The sequence below is a fragment of the Anneissia japonica genome, unplaced genomic scaffold, assembly GCF_011630105.1.
Source record: "Anneissia japonica isolate Jap-2015-1 unplaced genomic scaffold, ASM1163010v1 scaffold287885_len32855_cov113, whole genome shotgun sequence".
Taxonomy (NCBI): Eukaryota; Metazoa; Echinodermata; class Crinoidea; order Comatulida; family Comatulidae; genus Anneissia; species Anneissia japonica.
Genome location: NW_022751224.1, coordinates 8300 through 27099, shown reverse-complemented (window position 1 = coordinate 27099; position 18800 = coordinate 8300). Strand labels below are relative to the sequence as shown.

The following is an 18800-nucleotide window of genomic DNA, read 5'->3' as shown; positions in this document are numbered from 1 at the left end:
ACGTGTTGATGCATTCACTATAGCCCCCCCCCCCGTTATGCTGTTATGGTTGATAATTATTTACAAACAAACTGGCTTTTCTGCCGAAACAGTGGGGGGGGGGGGGGAGAAAAAGTTATGTATTTTATGATATATGAGAAGACTCGAAAATTGATTAAATAAACCTTTGATACCTTTAAATTTTCGTAAATCCCGGGGTTTCAACCCTGAAACAATTCCAGAAATTTTAAACGACGCCCGACTACGCCCACTTACGCTTTCGTTGCCGACCCTGTCGGAGACATCGTATCCCCGTCTGCCAAATCCTGCCGCTACTGGTCCCGTTCAGAAATAAAATCAATTCACTTTGTTTTGTATCGATATTCTTACTTTGTCATGAACGGAAATAAACTGTTTGAAGTAGGCATATACCACCAGTTTGCATTACTGCAAATTGCCTAGTAACAGTGAATTCAGTGAGAAACGTTCCCACACAAGAAGTACTGTAGGTTCCCACGATCAGGAGAAGCATGAGAGAAGCAGACACAAGGTCAATCACATACAGTAGTCTTCTCTTTAAACGCCGCCAACTCAGGAATGTAGACGCTCTAGTGTCTGATCTGATTCTTTGAACGCCGCCTTCAGGAATGTAAACGCGCTGCTGCTCCGCAAGAAGAGAATAGCTGACTGCCTTGTTCAGCAATATAAATATGTGCCATGGTTTAACCATTTTTAAAACATAATAATATATATAATAATACAAACATGTATTAAATTCATATAGCCTACACAGTAAAACACAGTGCCGTAGCATACGTTGTTCTACGTGCGATCACGTGATATCGCCACAACGAACTTCTTCAACTGCAGCTGATCCAGGTCAGGTCGGTGCGGGCTGTGCAGGCACGTGGGAATTAGAAAGTTGGGCAAAAGGTACTTGTTTTGATAGGTCATATGAAAAGGGGAAGAGTTAACTTCCAAACGGAATAAACGGCTCGAACGACAAGCTTCCAACGGCATTTCACAGACGCGTTTGGGAGCTTGCCATATAACAATAGTAAACGTGTTTGACCCTTTTCTGTCGTTGGGGATAATTTGTAGATCACGCCTTAAAGACACCGCTAATCCTATTGATCTAAAATAAAAGAGATTAAATGATGTCATTAGCATCCCTTACCTACCTTTTGTTTACACTTTTAAATTTCATTGTTTTAATTTTCAAAAGATAATCCAACACACCTGGCACTGCATCATGACGTAAACAACTCAAATATCTATTTTCTTTATTTACCTATTATTATTATTTAAATTATTTAAATTAAGTATACTAGTCTTTTGTTCTTTATTGAAAAGAATTAAATGACGTCAGTAGCGTCCCTCTTATCCATTGTTCTAAAATAAAAGAGATTAAATGATGTCATTAGCGTCCCTTGCCTACCTTTTGTTTTCAATTTCAAAAGATAATCCAACACACCTGGCACTGCATCATGACGTAAACAATTAAGTATACTAGTCTTTTGTTCTTTATTGTAAAGGATTAAATGACGTCATAGCATCGCCTTTCCTTAGCGCCCTCTAGAGTGGGTTATACCGCTGTACCTAACTACTTTTAGTTGCCTTGGCTCTGCAGCGTGTTTTCAAATATATCTAGGCAGGTTTCTGTATTTAATAATACATAACAGAAATAATACATTAAAAAAATATATAAGCCTAGGGCCTATATTTCATTTTTTTTATTGTTAAGGAGGGAGGTGTTGTTTACTTAAAACTTGACCTGATGAAAATTATTATTCAATAATTTGTCTTTTTTACCTAGCAAAGCAAGTGCAATATGCTGAAACAATTTGACCGGTAGCTTTCTCCAGTGATATCCACACTTGCCAGGGTATATCTTTTATACGTTGTGAGTGAGGGTATACAACGGGCCCGAACAAAGTAGAAATAGTGCTGTCCGAAATTCTATTGTATTCGATCTTGGATACCCATCCAGATGCAAAATAACTAAATGCTTTTTGTTCTTTATAATCTTGCATCAAGCGTTTAGAAAACTCCTCATTGTCAGCCTGGCCCAGCCACTTGCCTATTTCCATGGTCGTTGTTGGTGGCCACTTATTGCTAAACAACTCCTCACATTCCCAATTATTTAGAGTAGAGAGGTCTTGGAGATCACCGGCGGTATTCAAAAGTGACTTTAAGTATGAGGTGTTGTTTGGCTTTGGGGATGGGACATTACACTGAGTGAGACTTTAGCATTTTTTGCAAGCAAACACCAGCGCTACCAATTCTTCTTTTTCCCTGATACTTTAAGGCCTCTAATACGTACAAACTTCTTTAACGATTTAACGATCCATAGATTTATATCGTCAATGCATACAAGCAAATCTGTACTTTCATCGGCCATAGTGCAACCGTATTTAAGCAAATTGAAGTCAAACTTACCGAGTGTTTACATCGTTATGCAACAGTGAACAACGAAAATGGAAATTTTTTTTGGCCCGATTGACCCCTTGACCTATTGCGCCCTCTAAAGATATCGAAGTGGCTTATACCGTGTTAGTCTTGACCCATCGGTGACCCAAATTGACCTCTTCGTTGATTTGATCACTCATCCGCTGTAAATTCGGGGCGAAGAAAAAAAATTAAACCAATAGAATGACATTCTTGGAAATCATACCATACTTTTTTTTAAATATTTGTTGTGTGTTGTTTAATTCTTTCGCAGCATGCGCTATAGCTCGCTAAAAATAAGGTCACCTTCAACTTCCGTTGGTGACCGTCATTTAAACTCAGCCCACATGCCAATGCTCGCATTACCGTGTTTTTATTAGTTGCACTTTTCACTAGAAACGCGTTCAGAAGGAATTTAACGGTTTAAAAAAAAAACATGTGTATAGCCTGGTCCTCACGAGAGCCCTAGTTTCCAGATCGGGAGCTAACCGTTAGCGCTAACCACTAGCACCCGTGTGAGAACGTCCGATTGGTTAGCGCTAACCGTTAGCGGTATCCGGATACGCTAACGGTTAGCAAGTGCTATTGGTTAGCAAGTCGAGGGCGTTTCTATCGTCAACCAATCACACGTACGCGTTTACAATTTCCAGTTTCTTATTGGCCAGTGATTCGATCATCATATTGTTGGTATCCAGATCAGGATTTTCTCGCATGGACGCACGGCAGCTAACTGTTAGCAGGGTCCAGATCCTGCTAACCGTTAGCTGCCGTGTGAGAACATAGCCTTTATGACGTTCGCACATTTTTTCACAATAGGACGCGCGCACGTTCCATGCAGCTGTGGCTACTTTAGCCTGGTATTCACGAGAGCCCTAGTATCCGGATCGGGAGCTAACCATTAGCGCTAACCGTTAGCACCTGCGTGAGAACGCCTGATCGGTTAGCGCTAACCGTTAGCGGTATACGGATAAGTTAACGGTTAGCAAGCGCTATCGGTTAGCAAGTTGAGGGCATTTCTACCATCAACCAATCACACCTACGCGTTTACAATTTCCAGTTTCTTATTGGCCAGTGATTTCGATCATCATATTGTTGGTATCCGGATCGGGATTGTCTCGCATGGACGCGCGGCAGGTAACGGTTAGCAGGATCCGGATCCTGCTAACCGTTAGCTGCCGTGTGAGAACTTAGCCGCAACGACTTACGCTAGCGTAACGTTAATCGAGTGGTGTGAACTTCGGCGCGGCGTAGCGAACGCCAGTATTATCGCACAATCACTGGCGTACGTTAATCCAGCAACAGACCCCAGATTAGAGTACGCCACTGATTTACAACAGTCACGCATCAGTGATTTAGTCAGGGGAATCTACTGTTTCAGACCACCGAAAGTGGACAAAATTGCAACAAATGTTTTTTAACATATATTTGAATTTTATTTTGTGAAGGAACACATACAAAAAATCGGACAAAATCTGAGTCATAGAAAGTGGATAATTTAAAAAAAACATTATAGGACTATTTCACACAATCGATGCGCAATGGGTCCTACGCCGGCATTTACCGGCGTTATGATATTATTTCGAATCGGACTCTGTGATTGGACCATGTTAATTTATTTCTTCAATGATTGGACCAAAGATCCAGGCACCAACTTTTCAGCCTGAAATTCGATTCATCGCTTGAATATTTCGGGTGGCCTAGCTGCTTCGAAGAGGGGTTGGTTGGTCTTATTTCTAGGTAAATGTACATCATCTGATTTTAGTGAACAGTAATCAACATTCTATTAATGCAACTGTATTATGCAGTGGGAAAATAAAACGGAGTTCAAACTTCGTTTTATCGACCGGTCGGTCTCCAGGCCGCTTCTTATTTATTTTAGGCCTCGGCATATCTATTGGGGTAGGACCTTCTGACTGTAGGCTACCATTTGTCCTAGGCAGATTAAATACAGGCCTAGCTTGGGCGGGTCTACTAAATACTAACCCTTGATACAGTGGAAGGATAGCTTTATTTTGTGTGGAATTGTAGGCTATAAAGAAGGATTATGCTCATCATATTATTACTCAATCAAAGACTTCAAATTTAATTTCACAAGCAGCTAGGCCTACTTATTTATTATATTAATATTAATTAAATGCTACAGCTATGCATTGTTTTTGTGGTTGACTCAACCAATGTATATACGCAATATAGTAATAATAGTAATATTATTAATTTAAAAAAAAATGTCTTTCAACTATTTGATATCTTGATTATAATTATGTTTTACAGATAAAATTCATTTTGAAAAAATGGTCTGAAAGTTGTTGATGCTATGATATTTTCACATGGTCAAGAACAACTTGAGGTATATAATTATATTAAACAAAAAAGATCAATTAATTAACTGATTTGTATTTTGTATATTATTAGTTATGTTTTGCCAGTTTTAATTAAAGTTTTACTGTATTTTTTTGATAAGCACTTCCCATTATTCTATGATTTCATCATTTTTATCTCGCTCATATTTTTGTAGTTTATATAAAAAAGCACAGTATTACTATTGTAATTATAATTGTTTTTGGTGTAATTTTGCCCTACCTGATGTGGAAATGTACCGAATACTCAGTACATTTGAAAACAACTGCGAAAAAATCGCAAGTTGTTCTCGGGTGGGACTCGAACCCACGATCTCCAGATCACTAGCCTGGCATCATACCTCTAGACCACCGAGCTTGCGCTTGATTGCCAGGGTTGAATTCGAGCCCAAGTGAGCAGCGGGTACCGCAGTGTTGATAGTAATTGTTATTGTCGTGATGGAATAATAGACAATAACTAGATTTTCGTCAGGAGAAAGATGTATAGGTGTAATTTTACCCTACCTGACGTGGAAATGTACAGAATACTCAGTATTCGGTACAATTGACGTGGAAGCTGCGAGTAGTTGTTTTCAAATGTACTGAGTATTCGTTACATTTCCACGTCAGGTAGGGCAAAATTACACCTATACATGTTTCTCCTGACGCAAATCCAGTTAGTGTCTATTATTCCATCACGACAATAACAACTACTATCAACACTGCAGTACCCGCTGCTCACTTGGACTCGAATTCAACCCTGGCCATCAGGCGCAAGCTCGGTGGTATTGAGGTATGATGCCAGGCTAGTGATCTGGAGATCATGGGTTCGATTCCCACCCAAGAAAAATTTGCGATTTTTTTCGCAGTTGTTTTCAAATGTACTGAGTATTCGGTACATTTCCACGTCAGGTAGGGCAAAATGACACCTATACATGTTTCTCCTGACGCAAATCCAGTTATTGTCTATTATTCCATCACGACAATAACAATTACTATCAACACTGCAGTACCCGCTGCTTACTTGGACTCGAATTCAACCCTGGCCATCAGGCGCAAGCTCGGTGGTCTAGAGGTATGATGCCAGGCTAGTGATCTGGAGATCATGGGTTCGATTCCCACCCAAGAACAATTTGCGATTTTTTTTCGCAGTTTTCCAAATGTACTGAGTATTCGGTACATTTCCACGTCAGGTAGGGCAAAATTACACCTATACATGTTTCTCCTGACGCAAATCCAGTTATTGTCTATTATTCCATCACGACAATAACAATTACTATCAACACTGCAGTACCCGCTGCTCACTTGGACTCGAATTCAACCCTGGCCATCAGGCGCAAGCTCGGTGGTCTACAGGTATGATGCCAGGCTAGTGATCTGGAGATCGTGGGTTCGAGTCCCACCCGAGAACGACTTGCAATTTTTCGCAGTTGTTTTCAAATGTACTGAGTATTCGGTACATTTCCACGTCAGGTAGGGTAAAATTACACCTATACATGTTTCTCCTGACGCAAATCCAGTTATTGTCTATTATTCCATCACGACAATAACAATTACTATCAACACTGCAGTACCCGCTGCTTACTTGGACTCGAATTCAACCCTGGTCATCAGGCGCAAGCTCGGTGGTCTAGAGGTATGATGCCAGGCTAGTGATCTGGATCGTGGGTTCGATTCCCACCCAAGAACAACTTGCGATTTTTTTCGCAGTTGTTTTCAAATGTACTGAGTATTCGGTACATTTCCACGTCAGGTAGGGCAAAATTACACCTATACAGGTTTCTTCTGACGCAAATCCAGTTATTGTCTATTATTCCATCACGACAATAACAATTACTATCAACACTGCAGTACCCGCTGCTTACTTGGACTCGAATTCAACCCTGGCCATCAGGCGCAAGCTCGGTGGTCTACAGGTATGATGCCAGGCTAGTGATCTGGAGATCATGGGTTCGATTCCCACCCGAGAACGACTTGCAATTTTTTTCGCAGTTGTTTTCAAATGTACTGAGTATTCGGTACATTTCCACGTCAGGTAGGGCAAAATTACACCTATACATGTTTCTCCTGACACAAATCCAGTTATTGTCTATTATTCCATTACGACAATAACAATTACTATCAACACTGCAGTACCCGCTGCTTACTTGGACTCGAATTCAACCCTGGCCATCAGGCGCAAGCTCGGTGGTCTAGCGATATGATGCCAGGCTAGTGATCTGGAGATCGTGGGTTCGAGTCCCACCCGAGAACAACTTGCGATTTTTTTGCAGTTGTTTTCAAATGTACTGTGTATTCGGTACATTTCCACCTCAGGTAGGGCAAAATTACACCTATACATGTTTCTCCTGACGCAAATCCATTTATTGTCTATTATTCCATCACGACAATAACAATTACTATAATTGTTTTTAAAATAAAACATACATCTCTTCATCTTTTTTATTGTATGTTGCATATAAGAATAATGTATATAACAAAATACTATCCAAAAGCAATAAATCTATCATAAATTAAATAATATTAAGTAAATCTAATAATTGAATAAACTATACATTTTTCACTTTTCTTTTTTTGATTTTTTAGCTCCAAGACAGAAATAGATCAAAAAATATATCATGTACATGAATCATTAGAGATGATAACTGATACATATGTATATGTTAACAAGACATAATATGTACTCATGTCAACTTTACAATATCTTTTTTTTTTGCTTTTTTTCTCAATATAAGACGTATTTAAAATTATACTTTCATATCCCATATTTCAAATAATATCAGGTACTGTATTGTAAATTTAAATAAGTATTTTACATGGGTTACTTAAATTTAGAGTATTTCTATTTGTTTATGTAATAATGAAATAGAAAATTTATATTTTTAAAATTTCACTACAAACTAATCTTTTTCGGTACCCCTCCCTCACCTCTAAAAGTGTACAAAGCAAATGTTGATTTTGCAAAACCATTCTCCATTTTTTGTAAAGTCAACTAAAACACTACTTGGCTGCTTAAAAATGTATATTATCCATGGTTGCATTATGGTCATAAAAAATCTGTTATTTTATATCATGTTATTTTGAATCTACATTTTCATGCATATATAAAGTGTAAAAATTTGTCTACCCCTAGTATACAATACTGTTTGTGCACTTGTGGAGATGTTGATAAGTTGTTCTATCCCTTAACTTTGTTTAATAATCTCCTGGTGATTGATGCATGCATTTTTAGCATTATTATTATTATTTTTTTTTTTTTTGATAATTAGGCATACTATATTTAAGAAATAAATGTCTGGTAGAAATTTAAAGATATAATTTTTTTTTAATGTCTGACTCTAAATGATTATAACTACCTGTAATGTGGTAATTTTCCCTTTTATCCCCTTCTAGGACATATCTTGGAGATGTGATGCATGGGAATGCATAGAGCATACAAGTTTCACAGACATTTGCTACTTAAAAAAAAAAAAAGCAGGACATTGGTAATCCATAGGAATCAATAACATACAGCTTACAGAAAGTGCATTTAAATTAGTGATCTGCAGTATTTTGTATTGCATAACCAAGCCTACTATAAATAATATTGAAAATTGTATTATTGTACGATGTTGGTACCTTAGTTATTGTTTCTTTAAAAAAATCAGATTTATATTCTGAGATGGATTGCTAATAAATAATGCTAATGGATTTTGCCAGTAATAATTTTCAAGACTACTATATATTAAAAGAAAAAAAATATCTTGTGTATGTAATCATTTATTTAATGTTAATGGTAATGGTGGGATATTTGTAGTGCGCCTTCCACAATAAGATCGTCTCAAGGCGCCGAAAAAAGGTAGGACCAAGAATTTAAAAAATTAAATTATATTATATTTAATATATTAATCAGAATATTTTTTCAAATTTAATTTATTAAAAGTTAAATAAATATAAATAAATGAATAGAGTAAATAAATAAACAAATAGAAAATAACTAAATAAATAAATAAATAATTGATAAATTAAGCCTTCAAAAACAGGCAGACCAAAGAATGGAAAAAACCAAGCAGCAACATGAAAAATGCGCACTCCTGTTGTTGAGACGGCGTCACCACCACTACCGCGTACACGCAGGTACTCCGGCGACAGTATGCTGGGCTCCGGTAGCTTCCACCTTGGATAAGCCTCGGCTCTACTACCATGCACTGCTAAGGTGGCGACGCCGGCTCAAGTAAGGGAGTTGCGACTTTAATGAACAAAAAACAAAACACTTAAATACTCTTAAACTACAAAAATTGTAAAAAGATAAACTTAAAAAAGGTGGGTTTCTTCTTAAATGTATGAACGGAAGTTGATTCACGGATAGAGGCTGGTAGGGTGTTGGTCTTGGTGCAGCGACAGAAAAAGCCCTATCACCATAAGTTTTGAGTCGCGATGCTGGAACGGATAGTATGAATCTATTGGTCGTTGATCTCATAGACCTACTACAAGTTACAGAACGTGACGTTAGCGCCTGGAGACTCCAGAGACTAAACGAGCTGCCGTGTTAAGGCATAGCTGTAGTCTATTTAAACGACAGGCGGGAAGACCATACAGAATTGCATTGCAATAATCTAGCCGTGATGTTATAAGTGCATGAACTAACTTCAGAAGGGCATTTTTTGTTAGGAACTTTTGAATATGCTTGATGTTGCGCAGATGATATGAAACCGATTTACAAACGGTGTATATGTGTTTTTCCATCTTCATTATAGGATCAAAAACAACCCCTATATTACCAACTACAACACCATTAATCGGAGGTGGTCTTCTAAGGTACTTTGTATGAAAATAGTGAACTTCAGTCTTACAAGGATTAAAGAAGAGCATGTTTTGTGACAACCAGGACTGAACATCACAAACACATGCTTCAATGGTTTTCTTGGCTTCAGACCAGTGGTTGAAATGGAAGCTAAGATAGAGTTGAGTGTCATCGGCGTAGGCATGATATTGAACTCCATGACTGCTAATGATTTTGCTCAAAGGAGAGACGTAAATAAGAAATAAAATTGGCCCGAGAATTGACCCCTGAGGGACACCACTCTCTACATTAATGCACGCTGAAGAGCTATTTCTAATGCGAACCTGTTGCTTTTTAGATGTAAGATAAGATGTGAACCATGTAAGAACAGATCCACCAATTCCAAGAGATGCAAGTCTGTGAATGAGTATTTTGTGATCAATCGTGTCAAAAGCAGCACTTAGATCTAAAAAAACAGCCAGAATACAAAGACCTTTATCAAGGTCAACCATTATATCGTTGTGGATTTTAACAACTGCTGTCTCAGTGCTGTAAAATTTTCTATAGGCCGATTGTAGAGGATCAAACATATTATTTACATCAAGAAAATTAATAATTTGATTTGCCACACATTTCTCAAGAAGTTTAGAGAGGAAAGGAGTGTTAGAAATCGGTCTAAAATTAGCAAGTTCATTGTGGTTTAAGTTAGGTTTCTTAAGCATTGGCCTGATGATCCCCACTTTTAGGTCATCAGGGAAAGTGCCAGATGAAAAGGAAGAATTAACAATCTGACAAAACACAGGTAAGAAAAATGTAATATTTTCGATAATATATTTTGTAGGGAAAGGATCTAATGAGCATGTCTTCGATGAAACTGTTTTTACAATGTTTAATATTTCATTTTCTTCTAGTTCTGTAAAGTTACTAATTTCAAAACCGTCAGCATCCGGCACTGAGGAAGCGTCAGCCGATATGACTGGTAGAGATGCTCTAAAAGTTTTAATTTTATTGTGAAAGTATGTGTTAAATGCTTGTGCTAATTCAACATCAGAGGGTGTGGACGGTAAGAGAGTTCCTTTACTTTTACCGCAAAGTTTGTTCATTAAAGAAAACAACAGCCGTTGGTCACTTCCACATTTCTCGACTTGAGATTGAAAGTAGACAGTTTTTGTATTGGTTAAAACAGAGTGATATTTTGCACATAGCTTCTTGAAAGCTATTTTATCAACAGAATCACAAGACTTGATCCATTTACGCTCTAATACGCGACACTTTCTTTTTTCAATACGACAATTATCGTTGTACCATCGAGACATTTGTCTCATGGTAGCAACTTTTATTTTCTCAGGTGCAACTTCATTTTGAATTGAATTAAGGGTTCTGTTATATGCAGATACCATAGAATTAACATCTTGGTTGTTGACATTGTTGCCGAAGCCAGAAAATGCTACAACAGAAAATAAGGTTGTAAGAACACTATTTTCGATGTTCTTAAAGTTACGGAATAAAACCTTCTTCTTATAATTTAAAGGTTTGGTTATATAAAGTTGAGCGTGAACAATGTAATGATCAGATAAGTGGTATTGATGTACATGACAATTTTTTATGAGGTTCTGATTGTTAGTAATCACAAGATCCAGAGTATGGTCATGTACATGTGTAGACTGACTCACTAACTGCACAAGGTTAAATGATTCAAGCATTTCTACAAAACGGTTTGTGTGGTGGTTACTGGTATCATCCATGTGGATGTTCAGATCTCCAACAATAATAAGGTTGGGAAGAAGTAAAAAACGCTCAACCAATTGGGAAAATTCCACAAAAAACAGAGAGGTAGGTGCGGGTGGTGGTCTATAAATAGTGACAATAATCACTTTTTTATTATGGAATGTAAACTCTGCTTCACAAACTTCAAAGGATGTAAACTCATTCAGTTTACAACAATTGGGAGACAGTTTTGTCACAACTGCAACTCCTCCACCTCTACGATTGACTCTAGGAAACGAAAATAATTTATGTTTGGCTGGCTTGCAAGCAGAAACAATGGCGTCATCATTCTCACGAAGCCACGTCTCGGTTACGAGCATCATATCGATGTCATTATCAACAATATATTGAGAGAAAGGTGTACTCTTATTACAAAGAGACTGCGCATTCCAAATTCCCATATTAAAAAGTTTGCAGTTTGTTTTCACTGAACAAGTGGAGCAGTTTTGCTTGTTTAAAGGGCAATGACGTAGTAATGTATCATCAGACTCTGACGTATCAGCCATGATTTGTTTGTAACGTTTACCTCCCCGGCAACCCCTTGTAGGGCGAAGAATACCCAAATCTTTAATATTCTTAAAAACTAATGGATCAAGCAACACCTTAGGCTTAGTCTTAGGCTTCAGAGCAATTAATGAATTTTTACTGTAAATAATTACCCTTGAAGAAGGTTTACAATAATGGCGAAAACCACTGTCTAGTCTAGGCCTAATAAGTGTAGGCTTGCTCAATGGGCAGAAAATGCTATTGTTAGCCCTAGAGGGACAACAATGGCTGCTACACAAACCAATGGCATTCAGGTCTAGGCCTAGGCTAAACTCATTTAGAAAAGGTCTAAATTTATGTCTAACTTGAAAACTACGTGCAGCTAATCTATTCATTATTATTATTAAAGTGAATGAAAACAAGATACAAAAATTTGCAGACCAGGAAAATAGAAAAAAAAACGTTGAAAAACAATCTATTAGACTACGGTAGGCTGCAGTGTTGTTTGAGCGCCTGGTCCAATATAGTATTTCTTTATTCTGTCTACTTAAATTCGTAGACTGCCCTGACTATTTTTTAACTCAGCCAGGATTTGACCAATCAAAATAAGCCTAGATGTAAACAGAAAATAAAGTGCGCGAATTACGAATACGAATATTTCGCGCGAATACTCATAAGTTATACAAAAAACAATCAACCCCACACATTTCCTGATAACCGATTCCCCATGTGGATACTTTATTAGTAAACTGAATACAGTAAGGCAGTATGGCATAGACCAAGAAGGTACGGTATATTATTTTATTTTAGACACACGCTTTTAAGTAGATTGTTGTCACTGTGAAACTACTCAAACCACAAAAACTAACAAAATAATAGAGTTTTGGTATTTAACCTGGATCAAGCACACTTATCAGAAATTCATCACTTATCAATACACACCAACCAATGCCGTGTCCAATTTCTACTGCAAAAATAGCACTGCACCAAATGTTGAAGATTTAAAAATACCATTCTACGACTACCTCTACCCAACGACATACCCAAGCTTCATAATGTACCAAATCTCGAATAGAAACCTGTATGGTTGGAGACAAACAAAATCTTTTTCCCTTGAAATTTTAGCAAAAGTAGCCCAATTTAATATTAAATTATTACACCGTATACTTGCTTTTTAAGAAATATTTAAAAAATGGAATCTAGCAACAAATGATATTTATGAGAAATGTTTCATAGAAATAAAAAAACATAGAAAACACATGTTATTTCAGTATAACACAATTAAATTAGTTTGGTGTAAATTCAATTGAATAATTGTTAATTAATGCATGCCTGCCGATGAAACACGCCAGCAAGGCTTTCTGGAACGGTTAGTCATCATAGAAACAAAACTTTTAATGAACTTATTTCTTTATTTACCTTTTATATCTACATATCTTGCATAATATCTAAGCAACTTGCAAAATATTTATGAGGGTACTTTATAATGGTCTTCTGAAATTGGAATCAACAAATAATTTACTTAGGGGAGAACATACAGGGTTTAGAAAAGTGTAATCTACTACTGATATAACATTTTTATTTTTCATACTTTAATTAGAAAATACCTTTACAAAAGTAGGGGAAGATTCTATTGTGCCTTCATAGATTTCGAAAAGGCTTTCGATAAAATAAATAGACCAATATTGTTTAATAAACTGAAACAGAGAGGGTTGGACGTGAAAATATTTAATATTTTGAAATTATACTATAAAAATGTAAAAGGTTGTGTCCGTACAAACAGTGGCATTACAGATTTCTTTAATTGTACAAATGGTTTAAAACAAGGATACATTCTTTCACCATTCCCATTTTCTCTGTTTATTAATTATTTGCTTTATAAGTTTAACAATAATTATGAGATCGATGGTTACGGATTAGGAATAATTAACCTTATACACATTTTATTTGCAGATGATCTTGTGCAAATGCAAGTCCCAATTAATTGATGCAGAAATTAATGAGCTATATAAATATTGTATGAAATTCGGAGTTATTGTAAATTTAAAGAAATCTAAGATAATTGTGTTTAGAAATGGGGGAATTCTCAGATTCTACGAAAAATGGACATACCGGGGTAATTTAATTAAAGTCGTTCCTTATTTTAAATAGTAGGTATTATTTTTTCATCTCGTGGTAAATTGTCCATTGCACAAAAAATGGCAGAACAGGCGTCTAAGTCTATTTATGTAATCAAATGTAAAGTCTATTGGTAATTTATCAATTGACATTTATTAAAAAAAAATTGAAATTAAAATAAAATTTATCCTATGGGAGTGAGGTCTGGGGCTACATAAAGGGTTAAGACATTGAATTGATCCATGTTGAATTTTGTAAATTTGTACTAGGACATAAAAGAAATTCAGAGAGTACAGCGATTAGGGGCGAACTAGATCGACATACAATTAGATCAAAAATATAGACAAGAATGATGAAAAATTGGTTAAGAATTATAAAACTGGATAGAGAGAGATTGGTACATAAGACATATGTGGAACAGTTAGATTTATCGATAATGACAATGATTGCTAGGCAAGTTGCATTAGGTCTCTTTTGTTTCGTTATGGATATGGGGAAGTCTGGATGAACTAAGGGGTGGGTGATGACAAACGATGCAAAATTGGTTTAGCAGAATAAATAACTCAAGTAAATTAAAACAATACGTTAAATTCCTACGTATTTTTGGACTGAATATTACCTCTCAATGAATATAAAACCGTATTCTAAATTGTTAATATCTTTTTTTCGTATATCAAATCATAGTCTTGAAATTGAAAAGAGGCGTAAAAACAATGTTGATTATGATATATATATTTGTCATGATGGTAGCATCGAAGATGAAATTAATTTTCTTTTGTTTTGCAAGTAATATACTGATTTAAGAAGAACATATTATCTCCCATTTTAATGCTGAAAATAGTTGTGCTTGGAGCAACGCTGTCTACATTGGGCTTCAAAATTATGTTGAACATGAAACCCATTTGGCAAATGATAAGAGAGTGAAACGCAAGAACGAGTGTGAACATTATGTATCAGTAGATACTCCTGAATGCCCTTGTGACACAAGTGGTAGAAAATGCAAGTCACGAATAGGTCTATTTAGCCACAACAAGAAATGTACCCGATGAAAAAAATGTAATTTGTTGTTACCTTGGTAGCAATGAAACAGGCATAATTATCAATATTCAACTTTGACTGACGGAGACCATGATGATTATCTCCCATCATATTATATTAACTTACCAACAAATGAAAAATGTTATCAAATTATGTCCTTTACCATGCATTTAGAGAAAAGAAAACAAAAAAATATGAGTTTATTAATACAATTTATTTAAGGTATTGTCACAGCACGTTTATTTAATTTGTAATAATTTGTTTTACATATTGAGTTTTGAATTAATTCCCTATATTGGAGCGAATATAGTCATACTACTTATATATTTTTTTTTTTAAGTAATGAGACTTGCATATGAAGCGTCTCACATACACATAGAGCCAAGATATTATCCTGGACTTGCACAGTGTATGAGCCCTAACTTTACGGTCCTCATTTATATATTGTCATTACATGCTGTCATTCTAAATTTATTATTCAAGCTTTACCAATCCTCTGATTATCTCATACAAATGTTGTCTTAGTGGAAAGGGAGACAATTATATGTTCTCTCTTGGGTTTATAGCACAGGTGGGCAAAGATTGTTTTTGCCCCCCGCGAATATAAATTAAAAACCATACGTGTGTATGCCGCCAGCCAAGCAAAAATTGGCTAGAAAACACACCTTGTTTTTTACGGCCTGACACCGATTATTAAAACACAGAATAAAGTGGTTTAAAAGCAGTGCTTGGATGTTTTTGGAAGGTCACTGGAAACATCAAAGTTTGGGTGCGGCCCTCGGTGTTAAATCGAAAATTCACTTGGCCCTCCGACCGATTTTTATGCCCACTCCTCGTTTATAGCCTCTCTATCCAAGATATGTACTGCCAAGCCATGACAAATCCACTCAACTGCATTTAACAAAGTTCTGAGATAATCAAGAAAACGTTCTTCATTTCGTAAATAATTGAATTATTATTTTCACTCAATTTTATAGGTACTGTATTATTTTGTAGAACTTGTTTTCTAAATTACCCTATATAATATGAAATATGTCAGATTTAGTGTTTTTTCATGACAACTGAGTAAATCACATATAAGAAAGACACGAAAGACACTCAAGTGCATTTGTGATGAAAGAATCCACTTAACTAAAGTAATTATTGGAAAAAGCGCTTATTATTAGTATTATTATATAATATTACCTAAAGATTATAGGTGATATTATATCAACTTTTAAGAGAGGTTATGCGGTTAGGTCTATTTGTGTTATTCTGACAGCAGCATAGAATAGAAATGGGTCTAAATGACATTGTAAAGGCTATCGACACCGTCATCAATACGAAAATATTAAAGGTTCGAACTTTTTGATGTACTATATAAAGACACTGACGAGCGTGATACTGTAGGTACTCTGGTTGTAACGGATTTTAGCAAGGCATTTGATTGTATTGATCATACTATAGCTATTCGTAGACTCTTAGAACTAGGAGTACGAGGTGAAATTTTACCTTGGATTTCAGACTTCTTAACAGACAGACCGCCGCCAACGAATACAGTATAAATCTGCTGTATCTCACTGGAAGTCTCTAACATGTGGAGTTCCACAAGGAACTAAATTAGGCCCACTAATATTTATGAGTATGATCAACAGTGCTTTAGAAAATCCAACAGTCAGTAGGTTCAAATACGTTGATGACTTAAGCCTTTGTACAAGTCCGTCCATCGGTGCATCAGATGTTTTCGAACATGATAATATAAATCTTGAGAAGTGATCCGAGGACAGTTACCTTAAGCTTAACCCTAACAAGTGTAGTACAATGCAGGTATATTTCAAGAAGCATCCACCCCCACCTCCAGTCCACAGTATTTGCGGGACTGAACTTAATGTAGTAACCGAAACCAAGATGTTAGGTCTAAGAATTCACTCTAATCTATAATGGGACCTACAGGTGGACGATATGGTCTCCAAAAATAGCCGTAGGATCTTTTTGTTAAATCGCCTAAAGAAAGAAGAAGTAGCCGTAGACGACCTAATATCTTATATAAGGGTTACGCCAGTCCTACACTTGAGTTTGCCACTCCAGTGTGGCACGGCAGCTTAACTGCTGGTCAAAGTAAGCGGCTGGAGAAAGTCTAAAAACGTGCTCTTGTATCATATATGGATATAAAGGTTCATATGAACATGGATGATACAAAAAAAAAATGTCGTTCTCTGGACTAACAACCACTAACGATAGGAGGATGTACTTGTGCTCATCGTTTGCCCAAAAATGTGCAAAATCTGACCGTTATGCTACCTGGTTTCCAGTGCATTCATCAACGCACACTTAAGAGATCTTAATCAATACAGAAATATCAAATGTAAAACCAACAGATATCAGAACTCATCCATTCCATTTCTAATTAAGTGCTTGAATTCACAGTAAAATTTAGTAGTAATAGACTGAATTAGCAACGAAATATGACGTCATCATAATTTGGCCGAGTGGGTATAAAAATTCTAAACAGGGCATAAAAGTCATATTCTATAACGTTGCGAGTTTGTGTATGGTCCAGGAAAACAAGCAAAAAAATCAAAGTACGCATGTAAGATACTTTTTAAAACATTGGTAGGATAAGGAAGGTTCATAGAACCATCAGAAGACGTTTTATTTGATTTTCATGTAAAATTAAGTTAAATATACGTAGAGTTTTTACAGGCTAGGCCTCGGCCCATGACACTGTTGCACGCCAACGCGACATGGCTGGATGTGATGATTGAGTGAGGCCTAACCGTAAACGTTCAGCTCCGTGCAGTCTGCAAAAATTATTGGTGTGAATTCAGGAACATTATTCAATAATTTTGAATAACTTTGCTCTCCTTAAAATCTGTAAGTACAACACATTTCATGAGTTTTGCAACAAGTATATTCATCGACTAACGCCGTGATTCACTGTGAGTGAACACACGGCTGCTGCCGTCGTCGTGCTGTAACACAGGCAGACACGACCAATGTACGATTTATTCCCAAAATAGTACTATTTATTCTCGTTATATTTCACATTTGGCATACACAATCATAAAGAAAAGACGACGTTACATTCATAAACATGTAACAATGGTTTCTATTAATTTGAATCACGCTCAACTTTACACACAAAGCGTGTATGAGACGTTTTAATAAAGGCTATTTAATTAAATTACTGTGTAAATCGCCTATCTTTGTGCGTTTGTTTTGGCTCGAATACTCGCTATAGCTGAACAGCGTCGATCGCTAATTCGGTCGATTGAGAGATACCGACGTTATTATATTTTACTAGCTCAGGTTTTAGCATTTGTTATTTTTACACTTTAACTAAATAATCTACATTTAATATTTAACCTTTTTAATGATCTTAATTTAACTTTTTAAATTCTATGTATTATAAATTATCTTTAAGGCATATGTCATTTTATTATTATTCTAAATAGCTTTAATCCTTAATTGTGTAAGCAATGTCATTGTTTAAGCCTTGTTTGTAACTTTATCCTAGTGTGTTTATAATTTTAATATTCGAAAATTGTAATGTAAATGTCACGCAATTCAGCTATGTGCCATTGCTGGCATGTTGATATATGAATAAAATTAAATGAAATTAAATTAATATAGAGGCACGCATACCCAATTTCTACCAGTTTGTGATTGTCTAGGATTGTGAGGCTTCAACAGTTCGGAAGATTTTAGGTGAATAAATGTAAATGTGATTTTATGTTAAAATGTAAATTAAAAAAAATGTGAATTTAATCATGTTGATAATGCTTATTAAATACAGCTTTACTTTCTATGCACAAAACAAAAATAATGTCGGGACAGCCAAGTAGATAAATTTTACATAACAGGGACACACACACACACACACACAC

At 36.0% G+C, this 18800-nt stretch overlaps 1 non-coding gene across 1 annotated transcript; it reads right to left on the bottom strand.

Annotated features, from left to right (window-relative positions):
* Positions 1-5069: 5069 nt before the first annotated feature.
* Positions 5070-5141, bottom strand: Trnat-agu. Its single transcript has one exon. It is a non-coding gene; the product is annotated as a tRNA-Thr (tRNA).
* Between the last annotated feature and the right edge of the window lie 13659 nt (positions 5142-18800).